This window comes from Ruditapes philippinarum, unplaced genomic scaffold, assembly GCF_026571515.1.
Source record: "Ruditapes philippinarum isolate M1 unplaced genomic scaffold, ASM2657151v2 ctg384_1_1_1_1, whole genome shotgun sequence".
Lineage (NCBI taxonomy): Eukaryota > Metazoa > Mollusca > Bivalvia > Venerida > Veneridae > Ruditapes > Ruditapes philippinarum.
Window position 1 is genome coordinate 149409 of NW_026853376.1, and position 17512 is coordinate 166920.

General features: G+C 33.7%; 1 protein-coding gene and 1 long non-coding RNA gene across 2 annotated transcripts in view; one reads left to right on the forward strand and one right to left on the reverse strand.

Moving 5' to 3' along the window:
* The window catches only part of LOC132736679 (integrator complex subunit 13-like), a gene marked incomplete at its 3' end in the record, with an annotated part of 221676 nt that overhangs the window by 149403 nt on the left and 54761 nt on the right, over positions 1-17512 (reverse strand). The window lies entirely within an intron of this gene.
* On the forward strand, positions 1410-2510 carry LOC132736683 (uncharacterized). The gene is made up of 2 exons (XR_009626610.1): positions 1410-1882; positions 2221-2510. It is a non-coding gene; the product is annotated as an uncharacterized LOC132736683 (long non-coding RNA).

Below are 17512 nucleotides of genomic sequence, written 5' to 3' on the forward strand. Positions count from 1 at the left end.
GATGTTTCATGCTAAACATCTAAGCTCTAGCTCATTGGGTTTTTTTCAAAGAAGTTTTTTAAGTTTTTGCTATACATATACCCGGGTGTAGATTTTCCAGGGTAAGCCTGGAAGAGAGGCTGGTAAACCCTGGAAAACTATGGAAAAGCATGGAATTTCATGGAAATTCATGGAAAATTGGTATTTTTTCCATGCTATGTGGACTTTTTTTGTCCAGCCATTTCCAGCATTGCTGGAATAGGCTGGAAATTGGCTGGACATTTGTGGTAAAAGCCTGGAAAACCATGGACTTTACTTCCATGTAGCATGGAAAGTGGAACTTAGATTTTTTTGATGCTGGAAATGTGTTAAACTTTCTCTAAGTATGCTGGAAAAAACTTGTAAAAATTACAAGAAATCTTACTTTATATATTCAGCACAATATTGTAAATTTACGAAGAAAATATACAATCATCATTTATTTTAATGCAAGTTACTGTAAATGATTTGAAATTTGACACTTTATACTTTTTATGTAGTTGAAAAAGGGTATCTCAGAAAAAATGTCTTATAATGCTAAAGACATAAAATTAATGAATTGATTGTTCAAAATACATATTATTATTTAAATAAATCTACATGAAGTTATGTACAATGAAATAATATCCATTTAATTACAGGCTTTAAGTTTAACTATAAATTAATTAAAGTATGTGATTAAAAAAATCATTCAGACACTATATAATAATCAAGATGGGATTGCATTGCTTGCCATTTTTAAATTGTAAGAATTCATGTTTTTGGATAACAATAAATAAATAAACAAAACAATAACAGTGCATGAAAGAATCTCATATATATTCTATATTAAATTGACCAATATTTAGGAAAATAAATACTACATCCACTGAGATTTTACGCTACACAGATCAGAGCTCTGATAAAACTCATTGACCAGCATTTTCTAACCATCTGTGTATGACTAATTTACTCCACTGGTCATTTCAGATCAGGCTGTTCCATGTGATTATTTTGGGGAGAGATAACATTATAAATTTCATATGAAGAATGTGTCTAGAAGGGCATTGCAATCTTTTTTGTACAAAACTTTGTAATGATCTTTAAAATCTATATATCTATTAGCTATTTGATATTTTCTGTAACGCTCAAAGAATAAAAGTTAAAATGATGAGCAGATTAACCCTGCTTTACATAATGATAGACCTGTCCAGTAACTGTTGTAAATTATGAATTCTAAGATATCTGGGTCAGAAAGAGTGCAAATTACAGAGAATGTACTTGATATTTTAGCAGTTTTGGAGATATTGTTTTGTTTAAGACTTTAAAGTGTTTAAGTACATGTATTGGCATAATAACAATTAGAATCACCTGGGACAAAGAGATATAGAACAGAATCAGGTATTTATAAACCTTAAGTTACATCAATGCAGAAACAGGTTATATATCAAACTATTAACATTTGTAACAAGAGATCAAGGTTCTTTTCATATTTTCAACTTCATGCATTTGTTTTTTCTGATAATTGTTTTTAATCTCTACATGTATAATATGTAAAATATAAATTATTCAATGATTTCTTTATAATGTATATTGTTGAAATGACAATTGTTAGTAGATCTTTTTCATTTCCTACAAATAAAACAAATTAAATCAATTTGATTAAATATGACTAAATGGTACAATCAGTTAAGTTTTGTACAGCTGAACAGGGTCATCATAATCATTTGTTATATTTACATGTATGTGTTGTGTTTTCAATGGAACAATCTAAAATTACATTTTACATTATACAATTACATAACTTGCAGGCTGGGACATAAGTGGTGACTGTGAGAATTACCAACAGTGTTTAATAATGATGTGCAGTATTAATCCTGAAAAGGTATATTTTTAAATCTCAATACGTGTACTTTTTTATTCCATGTCTTTTCTTGAAAAAATACATACTGGGTGATAAATATTGTCACAAATTTACTTAATTCTTATACATGTACAGAGAAATTCTTAAACACTTGTGCACTTTGAAATAAGATATACTGCATTGCTTTAGTATTTTTGAATATGCATAAGCATAGTTAATATTTAATAGTTAATACATTTGAAACATTAGATTTGATGTTATTAAAAGATACAAAATATAACTGCATAATATTTATATGCAATAAAACATAAGTCATTACCACATCTGTGTTAAATTTATTATGAATTTTATCTTTAAAGGTGAGCACAACCACAAGAAGTTCTAGGAAACACAGGCAGAGGACTGAAAATGGACATCAATAAAAGAAATAGTAATTTAAATAATCAGAAACACTTGAAACAAATTTAAGATTAAAACAGTTTCTCATTGACAGATTAAGAGCAAAATAATTGCTAAAATTTATAAGACAACCAGAACCTAGCTACCAAACCTGCAGCTAGAAAAAAAACTGTTTGTGCTATAGTGAATGTAGGATGTTCTATTCTGTATTTGGACTAAAGGATATGTATTAAATTTTGTGAAGGAAATATGTGATCATGTTAAACTAATAAAAATTCCACCCCAAATATTCCTGTGCTGAATTCCGTCAGAGAATTTTAAATTTTAAGAACATTCAGGGATGCTGGAATTAGGCTGGATTTTTTTCCATGTTATTCCATCAAGGCTGGACTATTTACCATGGTAAAAAGTCCAGCCTCTATGGTTGGCAGTCACATGGAATACCCTGGAAAAAAATCCATACTTTTGTTCCAATACTCCATGTACATGGAAAAGCATGGAATAAAGTCCATGCTTTTCCATGGAAAACATGGAAAATATTCCATGCAGCATGGAAAATGTTCCCTGTTTTTCCAGCCCATTTTTTCTCAGCTTCAGGCTGGAAAAGGCTGGAAAATTTTGTTCCAATACTCCAGCCTCTTATTTTCCATGGAAATCCCTGGAAAAGCATGGACTTTTTACACCCGGGTATAAGGAAAATCAATAACACCCGGGGCGGGGCCAATTTTGACTCCAGGGCTTTTATTTGAACAAATTTGGTAGACACTCATTAAGTTTTTACTATACACATATAGTTAAAACTAGGGATGGCAACGAGTAACCGGTTAACCGAGTACTCGATCGAACGTCCGAATATCTGTTAACAAAATTGATATTCGATTACTCGGAAAAAATGTATAATTTCTATTTTATTTGCTATTTAGACAGTTTGGTGTATCCAATTAGTTCAAAAATTCGGAGATGTGCATATACCTTCATAAATACCTGTTAAATACAATCACAACTTCCTTGCAGAGGTGCGAAAATAATACCATAAATTTAATGAGGCGATCAACAGTTTGACACGCGCACATGTGTCGCTTACGTCATCCGGTCTCTTATGATATTTAGTAACCTTTAATTGTGTAACACAATGCAGTTTGTACCCGAATCTTGTTTTAAGGTAACATTTTTGAAAACAACAAAGGGCCGTATTGCTATTATGATATAATAATTAAGGTAGTATTTAGACCCGGTTAAACTTTTGTTGCCGCCGATCAGTCTATTTTATTACAAGAAGAACAAGATTGCATTTGAGAAAAATGCTATGCCACCGCATTAATACAACACTAAATAGTAGTGTAGGAACAGATTTTTTTTGTTTCTATTCAATTTTGTAGATTGTCATAATGCATAGATCCCTGACCTATCTAATTTTTATCAGATTAGTGGTTAAATCTGTTGTTAACTCAATAAAAGATCAGAGTAGGAATATATCAATGCACTCAAGTCTAGTGAATTTGGTGGTGAAGGTCATATTTCAAACAGCCTAAATTTCATGACTACATCAAAGGACAACACAGTAAGACACTTTGTCAAAATCTAGGTCAGCTGATATCAAAGTTCACTTTACATCTTAATCTGTGCACATGGTTCAAATTTCATAGCTGTACATCAAAGGACAAGAAAGTAGGTCACATCATCAAAATCTAGGTCACCTGATATCAAAATTCAATTTCACAACTAAAACTGTGCACATGGTCAAAATTTCATTGCTGTACATCAAAGGACAAGAAAGTAGGTCACTGTCCCCTTGGGCAAGGCAAAATTTTGGACCCAAGGGTTTAATTCAAAACAATCTTGATACAGGTCCACCAAACAACATTTCAAGTCAAATATCTAAGCTGTAGCTTTCTCCCATTCAGAAAACATTTGTTTTATTTTCTGTTTTTACTATGTGTACATAATGAGAATCACTGCCCCCGGGCACGGCCAATTTTAACACCAGGGGAAAAATTTGAACAACTTTGGTAGAGGACCTATAGATGATATATATAATATAGCAAACATCAAAGCTCTATGCCTTGTACCTTCAGACAAAAATATTTTTTATTTTTTTACTATATGTACATTATGAAAATTAATGACCCCCGGGGCAGAACCAATTTTGACCCCAGGGCTATAATTTGAACAATCTTGGTAAAGGTTCACTTCGCAAAGTCTCATGCCATATATTTAACCTCTAGCCTTTGTCAATTCAGAGAAGAGGATTTTTCAATTCTGAGAAGAGGATTTTTCAAGTTTTTACTTTATACATATAAGGAAAACTATCGCCTCTGGGGCAGTGCAATTTTAACACTAGGGGCATAATTAAAACAACTTTAGTAAAGGACCAATAGATAATACTATATACCAAATATCAAAGCTCTAAGCCTTGTACCTTAAGACAAGAAGATTTTTTAATTTTTTACTATATGTACATAGTGAAAATCAATGACCCCTGGGGATGGGGCCAATTTTGACCCCAGGGCTATAGTTTTTTACAATCCTGCTAGAGGTTCACTACATAATGTTTCATGCAAAATATCTTAACTCTAGCCTTTGTAAATCTAGAGAAGATGATTTTTTTAAGTTTTAACTATATACATATAAGGAAAACCTATGGCCCCTGGGGCGGGGCTAATTTTGACACTAGAGGCAAAATTTGAGCAACTTTGGTAGAGTACCTATAGATGATATCATTTAACAAATATTAAAGCTCTAAGCCTTGTACCCTCAGGCAATAAATTTTTTTACTATATGTATATATTGAAAATCAATGACCCCCGGGGCGGGGGCAATTTTGACCCCAGGGCTATAATTTGGAAAATCTTGCTAGAAGTTCACTTCACAATGTTTCATGCCAAATATCTAACCTCTAGCATTTGTCAATTGCTAGAAGAAATTGTTTTAAAGTTTTTACTATAAGTTTTTACTATATACATTTTAGGAAAACCAATGACCTCCGGGGCGGGGTCGATTTTGATCCCAGGCCTATAATTTGAACAATCTGGGTAGAGGTCTACCAGACAATGCCTTATGCAAAATATCTAAGCTCTAGGCTTTTGAGTCTTTACAAGTAGGTATTTTAAGTTTTTACTAAATGTACATATAGTGAAAATCAAAGATCCCCGGGGCGGGGCCGATTTTGACCCCAGGGCTATAATTTGAACAATCTTGGTAAGGGTCTACCAGACAATGCCTTATGCAAAATATCTAAGCTCTAGGCTTTTTGGGTCTTTACAAGAAGGTATTTTAAGTTTTTACTATATCTATATATAGTGAAAATCATTGACCCCCGGGGCGGGGCCGATTTTGACCCCAGGGCTATAATTTGAACAATCTTGGTAGAGGTCTACCAGACAATGCCTTATGCAAAATATCTAAGCTCTAGGCCTTTTGGGTCTTTACAAGAAGATTTTTTTAATTTATTCTTATAATTCCTTTTGGTTGCCATGGCAACCAGATTTCTGCATGGAATGAAATTCTTTGAACAACTTTGGAAGCGCTTCACCCAAGGATCAATCCTGCCAAGTTTGGTTGAAATTGGACTAGTGGTTTTTCACAAGAAGATTTTTTAAGTTCACTATATAATCTATATAACACACACACACACAAACAAACAAACAAACACACACACACACGCACACACACACAGGTGAATCGCTATATGCCACCGCATCGCAGATGCTGCGGTGGCATAAAAAGATGTTTCAACTGCTAAACATGTTTTAAACTTGATATTGCATTAATTAAAATGTTCTAAAGTATAATGTCGTTGATTTAATTTTAATTAATTTGTCTCCTTTGCAGTCCTATCTATAGTTACGAATTCTATGAATGTAAATAGAAAACGAAAGTAGCATGCGGACGGTGTTGATATTGTGGGATAAACTTTGAAGATCATTGGAAATCGTCCGAGTAACCGAGTACTCGATCGGAAAAATGCCCGAGTACTCGAGTATTAATTTTGGTATTCGTTGCCATCCCTAGTTAAAACCAATGCCACCCCTGGGGCGGGGCCAATTTTGACCCCAGTGCTTTTATTTGAACAAACTTTGTAGACAATTACTAGAAGATGTTTCATGCTTAATATCTAAACTCTAGCTATTTGGGTTTTTTCAAAGAAGTTTTTTAAGTTTTTTGCTATACATATATAAGGAAAATCAATAACACCCGGGGCGGGGCCAATTTTGACTCCAGGGCTTTTATTTGAAACAAATTTGGTAGACACTCACTAGAAGATGTTTCATGCTTAATATCTAAACTCTAGCTATTTCGGTTTTTTTCAAATGAGATTTTTAAGTTTTTACAATATGCATATAGGGAAAATCAAAGACCCCCTGGCGCAGGGCCAATTCTGACCCAAGGGCTTTTATTTGAACAAACTTGGTAGACACTCTCTAGAAGATATTTCATGCTTAATATCTAAACTCTAGCTATTCGGGTTTTTTCAAAGAAGATTTTTAAGTTTTTACTATATGCATATAGGGAAAATCAAAGACCCCCTTGGGCGGGGCCAATTTTGACCCCTGGGCTTTTATTTAAACAAACTTCATAGACACTCACTAGAAGATGTTTCATGCTAAATATCTTAGCTCTAGCTCTTTGGGTTCTTTAAAAGAAGATATTTTAGGTTTTTACTATATGCATATAGGGAAAATCAAAGACCCCCTGGGGCGGGGCCAATTTTGACCCCAGGGCTTTTATTTGAACAAACTTGGTAGACACTTATTAGAAGATGTTTCATGCCAAATATCTAAGCTCTAGCTCTTGGGGTTTTTTAAGAGAAGATATTTTCTTTCGGTTGCCATGACACCAGAGTTCTGCATGGAATTAAATTCTTTGAACAATTTTTTAAGGTGACCACCAAAGGAACATTCCTGTGAAGTTTGGATGAAATTGGCTTAGTGGTTTATGAGGAGATGTCATTTAAAGTAAAAGTTTACGGACGGACGGACGGACCAAAATTTGTTGTTTATGAGGACGGACGGACGGACGCCGGACGAAAAGCGATCACAAAAGCTCACCCTGTCACTTTGTGACAGGTGAGCTAAAAATGAACCGTTATATAGACTAAATAAAGGGAGGTAATAAATATGCTTTAAAATGAAAAGCATTGACTTATCATAGAAGTAAATGCAAAATTTGTATTACTAATAAGTACTTTAAGTGCACGTCGCTGAGAAGGCACAGGGCATCGGCAGAAGATTTTCAACTTGGCTGGTAGACAACTTTAACGTAGCCTTCAACCGTGGGCGTTAACTACGGAATCCTACTTCGTCACTTCTGCGGACCAGTTGCCGATGTCCTGACTAATGCCGAGGGGAGTGGCCCTACAAAGTAGGCTGAGACGACGAGGATGGTGTACTAGGGTGCGTGAGCCCCTAGTACAGATAGACGGCTTGAAAGGCAGGCCTATAGCTGGCACCAACAGCCCTTTTCAGGGCTAAACACCTTTCCTATTGTCACAGGTTACTGTACATTTAGGTTCTCATTGACCGCCGTACAGTGACCTACTTTTGGCTCAAAATTCATATCTTTGGCTAATACTCCGTGGAAATTGCATGGAGGTAAATAATAACCATTTTGTGCTTCAAAATTAACTCTTTAAGGGTGACATGTCCGGGGTCCGTACTCGACAGCGCAAGCTGCATTTTGTGCCCGAAAGGGCGGATGGACCCTCATTAAGCTTTAACTACATACATACATACACGTAGAACATAGTTATATTAGGTTAATATGAGCTGTTTAATTGTGGCTTTAATTCTTTTTCATCTCTGAAATGATCATCAATCTTCAGTACTTTATATAGGGGAAATATATCAAACTTTCCCCCTGAACACTCATGTAGATGTTTATTCACCTTAAGAAAACGAAGTGACTCTGTATTAGTTTGTTGTCTATGTAAATTCATTCGTAAGTTTAATCCATTTCTAGTTTGCCCAATATAATATTGTTGACAATTTGGACAAATAATACTATATATTACATTTTTAGTTATACAGGTCATACTTTGTTTTACTGTGAAATTTTTGCCATTTGTAAACTGAATTGTGTTACCTTCGATAATTGAAGGACATGTCTTACACCTGGTTCTGTTACATTTTGTTACAGACGGAATGTCCACTTTCATATCAAATCTGGAGGGTGATAAAATTTGTTTTAAGTTTTTCGGCTATCTTTTACTGTTTATAATTCTTTTCTTTTGTAATAATATTCTTCATTCTTTCACTCTTTTGTAGAATTATTTTACAAGAATTTATAACTGGGAACATGTTTGTATTTCTGGGATTGTGTGTTGAAATGAAAGGGATCATAAACATTATGAGCGGAAGAACGAGTGTCTTGACGATCAGTGGTCTTGATGGGTCCCTTAGATTTTTTATATATATATATATACATATATATACATATTTTTATATAAAACAAAGGGCCATAATTAGGTCAAAAGTTATCCAACCACAAAACCCCGACAATTTGTGTCAGGGCACTCAATGATAAAGCTTCTGTGAAAGTTTGGTCAAAATCCCTTGAGAAATGTATGATGAGTTGCGCACAAAAGAAATTGTTGACTATATTTTCTAAATAAGGAAAAAAAAAAAAAACAAAGGGCCATAATTAGGTAAAAATATTATCAAGTCACAAAACCCCAACAATATGCACCAGGGCACTTGATGAAAAAGCGCCTGTGAAAGTTAAGTAAAAATCCCTTCCGAAATGTAGAAGTTGCGCACAGAAGAAATTGTTTTCGCGAGCCAGCTGGCCCATCCGCCCACCCGCCAACATACCTCAATCTAATAACCAGTTTTTTCCTTTGGTAAATAAACACCAAAAATAAAAGGCTTTCGAAAAAAAAATGCCTTTTGTGGAGCATAATGTGCCTTTAATTGGTAATCCTCTGGTAAATAAATGCCAAAAATAAAAGGCTTTCGGAAAAAAAATGCATTTTGTGGAGCATAATGTGCCTTTAATTGGTAATCAATATTGGTATAATATACTGGATACTGTATTTAATTGGTAACTTATGGTGTTCCCACAGGAACTCGAGAACGGGACCACAGATTACGGCACATATTTTCGATCATGTAACGGTTTTTAAAAACGTTTCTGCTACATCTAAATATCTTTTAGTATTATCCGAGTATATGGCCTCAAAAAATATATTATCAATTGAACCCAATCTGTCTCTTTTAAAACTGGTCAAATTTTACAGTATTATAAAAAAGACAAGGAGTGACATCCGCCATTCGCCGCAACGTTTTCGGCATGAGTTTTTCCCCTTTGGCTACAATTGATTACTATTTTTTTTCAGAATTTTGTTCCCTTTATTTTTGTCAGATATCGTCCAGATATACTGTTCACGGTTTATTGTTTACACGTGTTGACATATATAGGCGGCATTATAACCGGCGTATTCGTGTTTTTATTTGTTAACATGGAGAAAACAGACACTTAAAGACATTTTCTACAGTTTTATGAAAAATTAATCCTTTCATAGAATTTTCTAAATTTTTTGTATGATGAGTAAAATTTAATGACGAATTTAAAAATAAAAAGAAAAATATATGTTGACGTGTTGGATTTCTTGTAAAATGGCAGTTTCCATGGTAACCGTATATCTAAAAACTGTCAAAATAGCCTCACTGTGTTATAACGAATAGAAAATGTATAAGATAGCTTAAAACACACAACGAGCATTGTTTTATGCAAAGATAACCTTATCTAATGATTCTGTATGAAACAAATGATAATCTGAACATATTTCTTTAAAAAATGAGTTTTCCATGTTCCTCAACCGAACAAAAAATGAGAAAAATAAACATGAATTCTGAGAATAATTAGAAATATTGAAAAAAGTGTTTCATAGGATTTTCTAATTTTTTTGTATGTTGTGTAAAATTTAATGACAAATTCAAAAAGAAAAAGAAAAATATATGTTGGCGTGTTGGATTTTTTGAAAAATGGCAGTTTCCATGGTAACCGTATATCTCAAAATTGTCAAAATAGCCAAACTGTGTTATAATAATGTATAAAATAGCTTATTACACTCACAATAAACATAATTTTATACAAAGCTTGCTTTATCTTAGGGTTCTGTATAAAACAAACGATAGTTGGAACATATTTCTTTAAAAAATGAGTTTTCATGCTTTTTAACTAAACACAAAATGAGAAAAATAAACATGAATTCTGTAAAAAATTAAAGCTATCAAGAAATTTCTTTCATAGAATTTTCTACATTATTGATATATCAAGTAACATTTGATGGTGGATTCAAAAATAGAAATAAAATATATATGTTGACGTGTTAGTTTTTTGTAAACGGGCAGTTTCCATGGTTACCGCATATGCCAACTGTCAAAATTACCACGCTTTCTTAAGAAATATCAGTGTTATACTAAATGTATTGTCAAATATACAACAAAAACATGTTGTGATAAAAATTTCTTTTTCTTTTGATGTTATATTAAGTAAATGATACTGAATATCTTTTTAAAACATATCTAGGGCCATATTATTTTTTTCACTCGACTAACATACCCGAACAGTAAGCAAGTATTCAGAAATTTACAAAGAAAATAATGAAATTCGGAACATTTCTTAGGTATTAATTTTTGTTTTTTTTTATTCAACACTTTTAAAATATATCATTTTAAACTTCTTTGCCCAGTTGTCTGCCAGTAATCAAGTCGCGACGCACTTTCGTCACTGTACCAAAAGTGGGTGGGGTAACGCGCGCAGAATTATCATCAATGCTGTCGTACTAATGCTTGGAGAAATCCTTTATGTGATGTTGTCTAAACGACCTCTTATTCTTTTGAACCGATCTCCTTTTGAACATTTAGAAATATCTATTCTGTATTATTTACTCATTATTTGCTTATAGCTGAAATTTAAACACTTATCCGAATACTATTCAACTTGACCTTCATTTGAAGAGTAATTATCCGTGATTATCTTTCTTGGAAGCGCATAACAATGCGCACAGAAAACTACCGAAAACGTCTTTAAGTAATATGGTCCAACTGATTTTGCCTAACTGAAAAAAGGAATATTTAAACATGATCCATAGATAAATATTTGAGGCACTCATCTGGTATTCATTACTAGGAAATGTGAAAGTTTTCCATGTATTGAGTGACATAAAAAGAGAACTAGAAAAATTATAACAAAAATCAAGCATACATGTATCAAGGGGAATAACTTACGCCAAACGTTGAGGTAAATGGCGGATGTCACTACTTTTCTTTTTTCAATATACCGTAAATTTGACTGATTTTTAAATAAGCAGATTATATTAAATTGAGATTAGATAATTGAAGACCACCCGCTCTCATAATATGAAAAGATATTCAAAGCTCGGACAAACAATATGTAAAGCCGGTATGGATTCGGATTTATGCGCCGCAATATATGCGGTCCTATTCCAGAGTTTCTTTGGGTGTTCCTTCAGAACTTTGTGTTTTATGACAATGATGGATGTTCAGTACACAATCTAGGACACACCAGTAACTGAACCATACATTTTTTCTGTAAATGTTACCAGGAGGGATTATAAAAATCACCAATCTGCATAGCAATAGAGCCGACTGGTTAGCTCAATATGTACAGTTTTGGACTGTGAATTGGGAGACCTGGTTTCAATTCCCAGCGCAGGTCACTTTTGTAGTAATAAATTAGGGCCGGGAATTATGTTCAAATATTCGAATATTTGAAACACTACCGAATATTCGAACATTAATAAACGAATACGAATATACAAAAAAAAAAGGTTAATTTTTTGTTATTACTGTCAAATTTCAATTAAGATCGTAAATTAAACCATTAACCTGTACTTGACCAGGTGTTCACACGTTTGTATGACGCGTGTCAAAGATTATCGCCAATTAACTGTGAAAACTTTGGGGTCTAGTTGATCAAAAAGGCACCTGTTTCACAGTTTGCAATTTACCTGTTTAACAGTTGATAATTTAATTCTTTCCGATTTTAATTTTTCTGTGCTATAATCTTTCCGATTTATCAATAATTGTCTTAAATTTTGTGAAGACGAATAAATCAGCACGCATTAAATCGCTGTATTATTAAAGCATGGGAAGTGTCTATATTCCATCAGAATATATTTATTCCGTAGAAATTAGACTCCGTCTGATATTTACTGCGTAATAGCTAAATTTATCTGAAGAATATTTTAAACCTTATCTAAAATTATAAATAAATAAAAAAATATTTAATATAAGTTAAGTTTCAATGTAATTGGCTAAGAGGCTACGGTGGACAATCAAGTCACGTGAGTTACCTCCCGTAAATAAGACAAATGATCAGCAGTCAGATTAACTGAACAAAAGGCAATCAAATTATGAATTTATTTCAAAAGTTAACATATAATTATGTCGATTTACAATATATAAAATTAAAAAAACTTTGACGTAGTAATAAAGGAATTTTAACCGTCGATTTTTCCAAGCATATTAAAGTAGTATAGTATTGGACACAATCAATTTCGTATACATATACGTCAAAGAGAAATATTGGAACAAAAGTTATGAAAAAGGAATATTTGAACATCAAATTACTGATTCGTTCCCAGCCCTATAATAAATAATGAAATCCTTTCTACGGTCATTAGCACTGTACCTCTGCTCTTGTATGTACAGAAGTAATCAGCTCCTTACGAAAGTGAAGGCAACTTGTACTGGTAATTTGCTTGATAGCCTGCCAAGGAACTATGCAGTGGCTGAACTGTGCTCTGGTAAATTCAATGTGGCAAACAGCTGTGATCCGGAGTGAAAACTAACCACACTAACACAGCAATATGCATAACAATTTAATTGATTTAAAAACCTGTCATATTAAAATATTTTCCTCTGCCATTAATTTTCTCACAAAGATTCTCCTGATGTTGTAAAATAAACAACTATCCACAATCATTCTTTTGATATTAAATATTCTATTGGTTATAAACCTATTGATGAGAAATTAATATAATGGGTTTAAATCTATTGAACATTAATCATATCTGCACTTGAGTTTTCTTGTCTGGAATAAGAGTTTCCCTCTAAATTGATTTACCTCAATTTCTCATAATGAAAAGTAATTCATTATTTTATGATAAAGAATATTTATCTGGAAATATACGGGTGCTTAAATCAACCTCCCTTTGATCTAAGTTAAATAGTATTTTCGACTCAAAACTCTGAATCTATTTAACCTTTGGTAACTCTGAAAGAAGAAATGTGTATTTATAAATTCATCATTTTCACTAAAAACAAGAAACATGGCAATGCCACGAAACCAGGTTTTCAATTATCTCCATTGTAGATAAATATGTTGTATTTGAAATACAAATACAAGCAATAAACAATGTAACTATGTGCAAAGTAAAACATGAATAATGTAGGAGGAGTTGCCACAGAAGAAGTGTTCACTATATATTCTGTATAAGGAAAAAATATATTCTGTATAAGGAAAAAAAAACAAAGGGCCATAATTAGGTCAAAAATTATCCAATCACAAAACCTCTACAATATGCGCCAGGGCACTTCATGACAAAGCTTCTGTGAAAGTTTGAACAAAATCTGTTGAGAAATGTAGGACTAGTTCAGCACAGAAGAATTTGTTCACTATATATTGAGGAAAAAAAACAAAGGGGCATAATTAGGTCAAATATTATCCAATCACAAAACCCCGACAATATGCGCCAGGGCACTTGATAACAAAGCTTCTGTAAAAGTTTGGTCAAAATCCGTTGAGAAATGTAGGAGAAGTTGCGCACGGTAGAAATTGTTCACTATATATTTTGTATAAGGAAAAAAACAAAGGGCCATAATTAAACATTTTGAAGTGCATCAAGCAAATATAAAATATTCCATTCTAATTTACAAAACAGGTAATAATTTCAAACAAGACAATTTGTAAAAGACTATGGATGCTTTACCATGTATGACTACTAGAAAGACTCAAGAACTGTTACAAGAGCGGGACATTGGAAACTTAATTTACATTTGAGTTGTAAACACATGCACAATATAAAATACCTTTATATTGTACACCATTATCATAATCAATAAGAATATAAATTCCAATAAATATGATTTTTTTGTAACTTGTTGATGAATTTTTACACGAGAAACAAAGCAAACTTAAATAACTGTAGACATGTGTTTTGAGAAGCTTCTGTGAAAGTTTGGTCAAAATCCGTTGAGAAATGATGGAGGAGTTGCGCACAGAAGAAATTGTTCACTATATATTCTATATAAGAAAAAACAACAAAGGGCCATAATTAGGTCAAATATTATCCAATGGCAAAACCCCGACAATATGCGCCAGGGCACTTGATGACAAAGCTTCTGTGAAAGTTTGGTCAAAATCCGTTGAGAAATGTAGGAGGAGTTGCGCACAGAAGAAATTGTTTACGCCCGCCCGCCCGCCAATCCGCCCGCCGACATACCTCAATCTAATAACCAGTTTTTTCCTTCGGTTAATTAAATGCTAGGGTTTTTCTATGTAAAGCTCACAACAAGAGGGCCATGATGACCCTGAAATCGCTCATCTGAATATAAAGACTATCCATGACAAGGAACAAGTTATGTAAACAATAAACAAAAGCTGATATAAAATCCAAATCTAAAACTGATATCACAAAGTTCATATTTGTATCTGAAATAGAGCATGTGTAAAAACATTTCTGGTTGCTATTGTTAAGGGAAAACAACAGTTGCAAGAGATGTGTACATATAAGGACAATCAATAACCCCCTCAGGCAACGCTAATTTTGACCCCAGGGCTTTTATATGAACAAGCTTGGTAGAATCCAACAAGAACATGTTTCATGCTAAATATATAAGCCATAGCTCTTTGGGTTTTTTAAAAGAAGATTTTTTTAAGTTTTTACAATATTTATTATTATTGTAACATATCAGAAAAATCAATAACAAAACAGCAAAATCTTATTCAGGTAAGAATCTCCAAACAATTGTTGAAACAGTTCCCTAAATACAACAATCAAATTTTGCAAATACCATCACTGGTGATGAGACGTGGGTTCACTTTTATGAGTCCAATCAAAAGATACATTAACAATATATGGGCAACAATAGGAAATCAAAGACCTTGCATAGCAAAACACACCATGTCAAAAGGTCATGTATGTAATTTTCTTTTTCAATCAAGGTCCTGCTTTTCAAATTGTCTACCAAAGGGTGAATCTGTCAATGCCAAGTTTTACAAACGCCAGGTCATAAATTAAAGAAATATTTCAAAAACCGTTGACCAGCAACTGGTCTCCGTGTTGTCAGGTTCTGACATAACAATGCTTCATCACACAAAGTGGCCATTGTATGTGAATATCTGAAACACAAAAAGTTTGTTGAGCTTCCTCATCTTTCTTATTCGCTAGATCTTGCCCCTTGTGACTTTTTCTTTTTCTGAGGCTCTAAAAACACCTTGCTTGAAGAAAATATGAAACACGAAAAAATCTTGTTACAGCTATTTTCCAGGGTCTGAACAGTATAAGTCAAAAAGATAGTGAAAACGCATTTATAAATTGAATTAAAAGACTAAATCTTTGTATATCACAGTAAGTATTTTGAAGGATTGAGATTATTATTCTGGCACTGTTTGTTTAGCACTTCTAAAAATTGACCCAGTTGCATTCATATTTGACCCCCTCATAATATCTAACCTCTAGCTCTTTGGGTTTTTTAAAAGAAGATTTTTGAAGTTTTTACTATATAATAATAATAATAATAATAATAATAATAATAATAATAACTAGAAGGGTTTTTGTCACAAAAGCATATGTCTCCCAAAACTGTGTATGGTCACTCAGATGTAAAGTTTCACTGAAATACCACCAGTAAGCTTGACCTGTGAAGGCCGGACAAGATTTTTCTATTTTTAGCTCTGACGGCCATTTTGTTAAGCGGAGCAGAACGTGCTGGTGAGGTGCACAACTAGGGATGGTACTGATCACTCCTGTAAAGTTTGGTTGAAATTCCACTAGTTACAAGTTTGACCTGTGAAGGCCGGACAAGATTTTTCTATTTTAAGCTCTGGTGGCCATTTTGTGCAGCGAAGCGGAAAGTGCCAGTGACGTGCACAACTAAGGATGGTACTGATCACTCCTGTAAAGTTTGGTTGAAATGCCACCAGTTGTTTGACGTGTGAAGGCCAGAGAAGATATTTCTATTTTTAGCTCTAGTGGCCATTTTGTGCAGTGAAGCGTAACGTGCCAGTGATGTGCACAACTAGGGATGGTACTGATCACTCCTGTAAAGTTTGGTTGAAATCCCACCAGTAGTTTGACCTGTGAAGGCCGGACAAGATTTTTCTATTTTTAGCTCTGATGGCCATTTTGTGCAGCGAAGCGGAACGTGCCAGTGATGTGCACAACTAGGGATGGTACTGATCACTCCTGTAAAGTTTGGTTGAAATCCCACCAGTAGTTTGACCTGTGAAGGCCGGACAAGATTTTTCTATTTTTAGCTCTGGTGGCCATTTTGTGCAGCGAAGCAAAAAGTGCCGGTGATGTGCACAACTAGGGATGGTACTGATCACTCCTGTAAAGTTTGGTTGAAATCCCACTAGTAGTTTGACCTGTGAAGGCCGGACAAGATTTTTCTATTTTTAGCTCTGGTGGCGAAGCCAAAAGTGCCTGTGATGTGCACAACTAGGGATGGTACTGATCACTCCTGTAAAGTTTGGTTGAAATCCCACCAGTTGTTTGACCTGTGAAGGGCGGACCAGCTTAATGCGGACGGACAGACAACGGACAAACAGACGGACGTACTCACAAAATGGTACTAATGTGACTTTTCCTTTGATCTTTTTGGCCATTTTTAGTCACACAAGGCTTAAAATAAGATTGCATTTGAGAAAAATGCTATGCCAACGCATTAATACAACACAACAAACAGTAGTGTAGGAACAGGTTTTTTTTGTTTCTATACAATTGAAGACTGTCAGAATGCATAGATCCCTGACCTATCTAATTCATATTATCAGATAAGTGGTTCAATCTATTGTTAATCCAATAAAAGATCAGAGTAGGAATATATCAATGCACTTGAGTCTAGTGACTTTGGTGGTGAAGTTCATATTTCACACAGCCTAAATTTCATGACTACATCAAAGGACAACACAGTAAGACACTTTGTCAAAATCTAGGTCAGCTGATATCAAAGTTCACTTTACATCTCAATCTGTGCACATGGTTCAAATTTCATAGCTGTA